The 9202-nt window shown below is 40.9% G+C and overlaps 1 protein-coding gene across 2 annotated transcripts in view; it reads left to right on the top strand.

Moving 5' to 3' along the window:
* Nucleotides 1-6275: 6275 nt before the first annotated feature.
* The window catches only part of EIF2B3 (eukaryotic translation initiation factor 2B subunit gamma), a 120429-nt gene continuing 117502 nt past the window's right edge, over nt 6276-9202 (top strand). For both annotated transcript variants that reach the window (XM_063105395.1, XM_063105396.1), the window contains exon 1: nt 6276-6342. The gene's annotated coding sequence lies outside the window, so the exon portion shown is untranslated. The remainder of the gene's footprint in view (nt 6343-9202) is intronic.

Below are 9202 nucleotides of genomic sequence, written 5' to 3'. Positions count from 1 at the left end.
GTAGTAGTAGAAGTAGAAGTAGAAGTAGTAGTAGTAGTAGTAGTAGTAGTAGTAGTAGTAGAAGTAGAAGTAGAAGTAGAAGTAGTAGTAGTAGTAGTAGTAGTAGAAGTAGAAGTAGAAGTAGAATAGTAGTAGTAGTAGTAGTAGTAGTAGTAATCATTATTATTATTGGCGGCTGGCCTGTACGGGGATTTGAACCCTTGAAAGAAGGAGCAATTCAAACAGGAAATAAAATTTAACTGAAAGCCAGGGTTACAAGCTGTCTTACTGTCAATTATAAATTATAGGGAAATTTTTAAAAAATTAAAAGGAAAGTTTTTCAGTACACTGTAATCTAAACATTAGAAAAATTGAGAATTAAATTTCCTTTGTGAAAAGAACGTATCAGGAATAGCCTGAACAGCACTTTCGTTCTTTATCTTGTTGTATAACTTATAACATGAAGCAGACATCTTCTCTGCCTGGATGAATTGTCATCCTCCTTTCTGAGTTTGGATCAGCTTCCAACATTTTATTTTTTATGTTTTCAATCTCATGAAGTATCTCTGAGACTTCCTATCATGTGAAGGTTTTTGCTGTCATTGTTTCCTTTTTGTCACAACCAATTTCCTCATGAATGTAGATAAGGTTGCCTTCACTGAGTTCCTCCAGCTGCATATCTATAGTCTCTCATGACATCAGTGTCAATATTCCCACGACCACCTATTTCTTCTATAACTATACTTTACTTTCAATTTGAATTTCACTTCCAGCGTTGTCACTTTTCATTTCTTTGCTGCACTTTCATTTTTTGACCAATTCTGTCTTTTGACTGTCCATTTTTGTAAAATGTCAAGTGGGTTTATCACTGGGAGACAAAGAAGGAATACAACTATGCTCTTTGTTGTCTGTGTGTAAACTGAATAAGCTTAGTACATTGACCAATTTCCAACGGATTTTGAAAGAAGTGACACAATTGATCACTGCTCATGATGTGCCTTCAAAATAGTTGATTTTGACAGTTTTGGGTAGTAGTATTCTCATTGCTTTTATGGAAGAAAGAAATTTTGGAGGAACTTACTCCATATTTTTACTGTCAGCTATTTCTTTTGTATTTGCTTCTAAATTTACTAGATATAAGATTGTAGAAATATTTAAATGAAGTACAAATCCCAAATTTCTATAGCCTCTATATATTTTTCAAATTTTTTTATTTAAAAAAAATTGTTTTGGCGGCTGGCTAGTACAGAGATTGAACCCTAGACCTTGGTGTTGTTAGCACCATGCTCTAACCAACTGAGCTAACCAGCCAGACCTCAACAGCTTCTGTAAAACCCTAAGACTTTATAGATGTCAATGCAGTGTTCTCCCTCTCCTAGCCTCTCCTCCCTGCCCAACTTATTCCCGAGAATTTATCACCTTTTGACATATGAGTACTGTCAATTTACTCGTTTATTATTTAATCTTATTTATAATTTATGCTGCCTCTCCTGCTCAAATGTAAGCTGCATGAGGGCTGGATCTTTATTTTGTTCACTAATGTCCCAAGAGCCTAAATCTGTCCTTGGCAAATAATAGGTACTCAGTAAACAGTTGTTGAATGAATAAATAAACTGTGGCCCCAAAAACCATACTTTCCAATTTAAAAACACAGGAAAATCAGCCATCTGAAAAGATGTTTTCAATAAAGGGGGGAAATCACCAAATCAATTATAAATCACTTATTTTTAAAATTGACCCTTCAGTTTAAACATAAATGTCCAGATCCTGACCTTTAAAACCACCAATGAGGAAAATTCTGTGTGCTTGAAAAGAAATATTGAAGTCCTAACTAATGAAGAGTCTTTCCAAGCTCTTTATATTAAACACTACAACATCATGTTCTCTCTAACTTATCATGCATCTACTAGGCAATTACTGGGCTTGTATACAAAAATTAAACAAATATTTTAGGACCTGCAATTGGTTGCCAAAGTAGAGTTTCTTTTTTCCATTTTTATCTTTCACTCAGCACTCTAAAAACAATAATTCCCTGTCCCACTGACAAGTCCACAGCCAAATGGAATAGATGAATATTGTGATGTGGCCAGCAAATTCCCAAAGAGAGATCTCTAGCAGACCGTGGGAAGAGTATCTGTGGGCCAAGGCCCAACTTTTGAGAGATTTCTTTTGTCTTGCACATTTCAGAGAGCTTGCCCTGTTCCCCTACCACAGGCAGACACACACACACACACACACACACACACACACACACACACACACACACACACACACACACACACACACACACACACATCTCTTGGGGAAGAAATGAGAAACAATCACTGTGAACAGGAAACAAACATTATAAGGAACAGCCTGTATCTAACAAGTATTTATTAAGTACTTCCTGTGTACTTAATAAATAATAAGCATGAGATTAGGGACGAAGGATAACAATCTGGATTGACTTAGTAAGAAGAAAAGTTCAGGGGAAGAGATGTTGTCAGTGACCTGGGCTCTCAGCCCAGTTTTCCCACCACCAAACAGGAGGTCAAGGGAAAATTTATGAGAAAATTTCAATGCATTAAGTATTATTCACTTAGAACATCCCAGGTCTTGTGCTAGATCTTTGGGAGAGAGGAGCAAATAAGATATAGCCCTTATTCTCAAAGGGCTCCTAGTGTGATAGAAGACATGAAAAAGGGGATGATAATCCTTTATGGTGAGTGCCATAATGTAAATATTAGAAGCAGTGGGAGCCAGGAGGAATCAACAAGGCAGCAGTTCTTAACGTGTGCTTTGTAAACTCCTGAGAATCCCCAAGACACTTGCAGCAAATCTGTCAATTCAAAGCTATTTTCATAATAATACAAAACATTATTTACCATCATATTGATATTTGCAAAAGTAATGGAGGGTAAAACTACTGGTGCTTTATTTAGCATGAATCAAAGCAGTGTCACCAAACTGTGCCAATTAATAGTCATTGTATTCTTCACTGCCATATTTGCAATAAAAATAAAAATAATAAAGCAAAGTCAGTTTCACTTAAGAAGTCTTTGATGAAATAATAAAATATATTAATTTTATTAAATCTTGGTCCTTGAGTACATGTCTTTTTATTTTTATTTTTTGGTGGCTGGCTGGTATGGGGATCTGAACCCTTGAACTTTTTAATATTCTATGTGATGAAATGAGAAGTACATATCTGTGCATGCAAAAATTCTTTTCTGCACACCTGCATAAAAAAAAAAAAGAAAAATGTAATGATAAATATGATGTAGGAGGTGCTCAGTTTCCCTGGGCTCAGGTTTCAGGACACACCTCTGGGTTTCAAGCCACTCCCTGAGGTCTCAGGCCCTTCCTCTAAGCTCTCCCTTAGAGGAAAGCTGTTGTTGCTAGTTAGACCTATTTTCAGCACCAACGGGGAAAATGAGACCACAAGGGGCCGGTTATGCAAATCCAGAGCTTGGGCTTGCTCAGGAAAGACAGGTCGTATAACCCGGGCAGCTGAATGCTGTTTCACTAGAGGTACTAGAGAATATGCCTGGTGCACGTGATCGGATTTGACCAATGAACGTGCTCCAGAAAGAGACCTTTTGAGCATGTATAAGACTTTGTTACATAACTGGAAACCACTCCCTTAATTGAATATTCATTAGGTAGCGGAACTATAAAAGCCGAATCCCAGAAGAAAGCTGGGCTGTTGCTCATTTTCCTGGAAGCAGCCCGTAGGTAACTGGCTGAGGTATGGCTACTTTTCTTTGTATCAGACTTACTTTCTGCAAGAGGCTGCTCACTCTCTGGAGCCAGCCTGCATTCTGTACTGAGCTTTAAGTATGTATTTCTTACTTTTATGTTAAATTTGGTGTGGGCACTGCTCAGTCTCTGGAGCTATGCCACACTCTCTCTGTGGAAACTGTATTTCTTATCTGTTATATTAAATTTGTTCTCACTTTGTACTGTGACTCTGCCCTTGAATTCTTTTCTGTGGCAGAGTCAAGAACCTGGTAAGAAGACAAGGTGGGGGCCGGCCCGTGGCTCACTCGGGAGAATGCGGTGCTGATAACACCAAGGCCCCAGGTTCGGATCCCATATAGGGATGGCCGGTTAGCTCATTGGGTGAGCATGGTGCTGACAACACCAAGTCAAGGGTTAAGATCCCCTTACCGGTCATCTTTAAAAAAAAAAAAAAAAAAAAAAGAAGACAAGGTGGGTTAAGGCCGACTATCTGGCTCCCCCTCCCCATCAAATATGCTAATTATCCTGACTTGATGGACACACATTGTACACAAGTATTAATATTCAACTCCATACCTCACAATTATGTATAATCAATTACGTTTCAATAAAAGAAAGAAAGAATAAAGAAGAGTCATGATGGCGGTCTCCAGGAAAAGCATTTGTATAATTGAGTTGCAAGTTGGACCATTGCTTTTTTCATGGAACACTATATTTACTTGAAAGAACAACTGACAAACTATAGCTGACAGTTTAACAAAATAAATGAAGTGAGCCAGTCACTTCGAGAACACCAATAACAGTATTTGTTGCCAATGATAATATTTAAACTTTCAAAAAAAATTAAAATTTTAGAAAACTTGTATCTGTCAGCATAAGCTTGCCAGCTTTCCAATATTTAAGGACTTTTTTCTTTCTTTTTTGGGGGGGGGTGGCTGGCTGGTCCAGGAATCCGCACTGTGATAAAGCTGCAGTCTAACCAACTGAGCTAACTAGCCAGCCCCCCCCCTTTTAAAGGACTTTTCTGATAAGATTGGTGGTGATTTTAACAAATGTGATTTTTTATATTGTATAATGAGTCAATATTGGGAAGATCTGCATAACCCAGTGAACCAATATTTTACAAATGAGTAATATATCAAGTTGCAAAATCATGCATTGGTAAAATGTCCATTCAAAGTACAGATATGATAACATAACAGTACAAAATGTTCATTGATAAATTTCAGACTCTACATTGCACCTAACCTTTAACAAACTACCACTTATTGAATTTTGGTGTAGTATCAAAGAATACCTATAATTATCTGAAAAGGGTATTAAAATCTCTCTCTTTTCCAACTATCAATGTGAGGTCATATTATCACCATGTAATTCAACAAGAACAATATATCACAGTTGATAGAGAAGACAGCTACAGAAATAAACTAAAAATAAGAGGGAGAGATGGGAGAAGCCAGCTATTTTCTATTAAGCCAGACATTAAAGAGATTTGCAAAAAGGTGAACAATGGCAGCTGGCCAGTACAGGGATCAAACCCTGGATCTTGGTATTATCAGCATTGCACTCTAACCAGCTGAACCAACTGGCCAGCCTTTAGAGCAATTATTTTATAATTATCTCACAGTTGTGGGAGTTGTCTAGACGCAGGTGTTTGGGGGTCTTTCACATAGTGGCAGGCTTTTAAGTGGTCTCCCTCCCTGCTTTCAGGGAGTCTATTATGAACACAGCAACCAGTGATCTTTTAAAACCTGTGTCCCTCTGCTCAACAATCTCTGATAGCTTCCTATCTCACTCACAGCAAAATTCAAGGTCCTCACAATAGCCTACAAGCCCCATAGGATTTGAATTCTCCACCCTCTTCTCATTGCCTCTCTGACCTCTTCTGCTACCATTTATTCTCTCTCTGGCTCCTTCAGCCTCACTGGTCTCCTTGCTGTTCTTTGAACATGCAAACTCCCTCAGGGTCTTTGCACTTGATTAGTCCGCTTGGAAGGCTCTTTCTTACCCGATACCCGCTTGACTCACTCTCTTCAAGCCATTGTTCAGTGTCATTGTTCAAGTCATTGTTCAAGCCTTTTGAGTGAGGCCTTCACTAACCTCTCCCCCCCAGTTTTGAAAGCTAAAGTTGACGTAAGTTTCCATGTTAGACATCTCACACATAGGAAGCCCTCTCAATCCCTGGCCTGCAAGGGCATTCAGAGATTTTTTTTCACTAGCTAGCCCAAAATTGCGGCTCCCAGTGACCTCTTTTCAAAGTGGCAGTCGGGACCAGGTCCTAGATATGGGAAGTCTCTGAGGGAAGAGAATGTGACTATTTCCTTCTGGGTTCCTGGCACCCTGCACAGGGAGGACCACTTAACAGGCATTGATGATTGGACGAAAAGGCACAGATAGCAACGTCCCATGCCCGAGTACGGGACAGGAGATTCGGAAGTACTCCTCCAGGGCCCCGCCCCCGCTCCTCTTCGCGGCTGGTTTCCCCTCTGTCATCTATCGCTCGGCGCTCGTCTCTTCTCCGCGGGTCTGCCCAACCCGTCTCATCGAGCTGCTCGGCCATCCTGCGCCTGCGCCATTGAGCTGTCAGACCGAGGCGGCGTGGGGAGCACTACGAGCGGTTGTGGCGCGCCGTGAGCTGAGGTAAAGCTGCGGCTTCTTCTCTGCCAGGCCTGCACGAGCTGGCCTACCTGGATGAGCAGCGTGGTGGGGGTTGGAGGCTCCCCTTCATCTGAGGGAGGCGGGCTCGTCGAGCGGGGCCGAGGTGGACCCGAGGGGATAGGTGGGGATGCTGAGCCCTGAAGTCGCTAGCTCGAGTCCATGCTCTACCTGGCCATGGAGCCAAGTGTCCGAACTGGAAGGGAGGATGGAGAGAAGCCGAGCTAACCACTTTGTGCAACAGGTGGAGAAACTGAGTTTCTGGGAGGCGAGGTTCTGCTGGATGACACAGCGACTAAGCACCTGAGGCGGGACCAAATGCACTTAATATCGTGCCTAAACTCTTTCCATTTCAGCCTTTCATTCATTTATTCAGCCTACCTTTAGTTATTTGGGTGCAGGGCAGTGAAATACAAGGAGGAATTCAATAAGGCCCCTGCCTGTAGGCAGCGCACAGTGGGGTGACAGACCAATTATGATACAGTGTTTTATCTATTCACACCTGGAGAAGGCAGTGAGTGTAGGCATGTCTCACATGCCATGAACACCTCCTCCTAATGCTTGGGAGTCTAGTGAGAGACTCGTTGCCTTGATTCCCATCACCCAGAGTCGTGGCAGTGACATTGAGACATTGACAATCTGCCTGGTGTCATAGTTAGTTATGTTCCTGATAACTATTCTTGCTTCCTAGGTTGCCTTTCTTCAACCAGAGCCTCACTGAGAGCAAGAACCTCAGATCCTAGTGACGGGTTCTAATGCCCCTCTGCACATGTTTGAGCTTGAGTCTTACAGGGGCTCCTGTGAGGTTCACAAATCCTCATTTTATGAATACTGATTGAGTACTTAACATCAGACTGGGAATACAGTGACGATGAACACACAGACCACACCTTCAAGGAACTCACTCATAAATAGACTCTTAAATAGACATTTAAGAGACATTAATGTCACTCTTTTTTTTTTTTTTTGTCTTTTTCGTGACAGGTGCTCAGCCAGTGAGTGCACCGGCCATTCCTATATAGGATCCGAACCCGTGGCGGGAGCGTCACCGCGCTCCCAGCGCCGCACTCTCCCGAGTGCGCCACGGCTCGGCCAATGTCACTCTTAAATAGACATTTAAACACACATGTGCAATGAAGCCTGTAGAGGCTGAGATAACTCGTATGTGGTAGAGTGCAAGTACCTAAGGGAAAGGAGTCTCTTCTACCAGGTGTGGAAAGGATTAGGAATGGCTTTGTAGGCAAAGTGATTCTTGAGCTGAGTCTTAGAAGTTTAATAGTTGAGGGCCGGCCCATGGCTCACTTGGGAGAGTGCGGTGCTGATAACACTGAAGGCCATGGGTTCGGATCCTGTATAAGGATGGCCGGTTCGCTCACTGGCTGAGCGTGGTGCTGACAACACCAAGTCAAGGGTTAAGATCCCATTACCAGTCATCTTTTTTTTTTTTTTTTAAAAAGAAGTTTAATACGTGATTACTAGGCACAGGAGAAATGCAACCTAGGAAGCAAGAATAGCAGTGCATAGACCAGAATTATGAAACAGCATGGTTCAGCTGGCACAGGCTTTCCATGATCTAGTCTCTGTCTAATATTAAACACTTATATAGTGCTTGTCATGGATGGACATTATTTTGTGTGCTTTACATAGAATAGCTCATTTAGTCTTAACAGCAACTCTGTGACTTAGAAACTATAATTATCCCCATCTTATAAAATGAAAATAACTGGCCATAGAAGACTTATGTAGCTTGCTTGCCCTAGCTCACACAGCTAATAAATTTAGAGCTAGGATTTAAGTCTAGGCAGTCTTGCTCTAGAGTCTATGAGCTTAACCCTCTAGGAACTGAGGATGCTGAGAGTTTTAAATGATAGGCCCCGGGGCACACCAACTGTGAGTGGCAGAACCAGAACTCAAACTCAGGTCTTTTGACTCCTGTGTCCAGTGCTTTTTTCATAGTAACATCAGGGCTGTCTGTTTAGCTTACTTGGTTAGAGCATGGTCATTATAACATTGGATATGATGGGAGTTATATAGTGCCAAATTGAAGTTAAATTCCAGTCTGAGGCAATGCTTGCTGAAATCAAGATGATCATATCTTTAAGTTGTGAATGTTGTACATACTGGGTGTTAAGTGCTGTAGTGTAGATATTGATCTTTGGGGCCAAGAACTGATTATAATTTTGGCAAAGGTACAATATTATTTCCCAATTTGGTGTTAAACAGATCTTTTCCCTGAACATTGCATTTTACACTTTTATTAAAGAGATTACGTTTTTCGTTGAAAGTCAAAGAATACTTTCAGTTTAAATCAGTAAGGATTTAGGCCCTTGTACTGTGCCTCTGTTCTATGGTAGCTGCTCTAAGGAGATTCTTTTCAAGGTCAAATAGATTCATTTACCTTGAGTTTGAAAAAAGGGATTAACACTCTGTACTGGCCAGCTGCTAAAAAAATAAAAAGGAATAAACAGTTAGGTTTGTTTCTGAAATTGGGTTCTGCAAATCTACTTTCAGATATAAGCCTACATTTGTATTTATAAAGATATCTTTTATAATTGGGGGTAATGAGAAGACTGGAGCAGATGGCTAAATTATTGGGGGAATCTTAGGTCATTTCATACTTTTCAGAGGCCTAACGTGCTTGTGTTTTTGCTATAATTCTAGTCAGAAGTTTTGAAATGTTTTCAAAGAATAAGAACTCACATGTCAGAAGCCCACTTGATAAACACTTACTTCCTCAGAGTCAGCTCACGCATTACCTTCCTGTAAAACGTTCACTGTGTCTTCTATGAATACTTAAGTGTTTCCTTCACTATATGCCCACTGCATCTTGGATATATCCCTGCCA

This window comes from Cynocephalus volans, chromosome 8 (assembly GCF_027409185.1).
Source record: "Cynocephalus volans isolate mCynVol1 chromosome 8, mCynVol1.pri, whole genome shotgun sequence".
Classification (NCBI taxonomy): domain Eukaryota; kingdom Metazoa; phylum Chordata; class Mammalia; order Dermoptera; family Cynocephalidae; genus Cynocephalus; species Cynocephalus volans.
The sequence above is the reverse complement of the archived record's forward strand: the minus strand, read 5'-3'. Positions and strand labels throughout refer to the sequence as shown.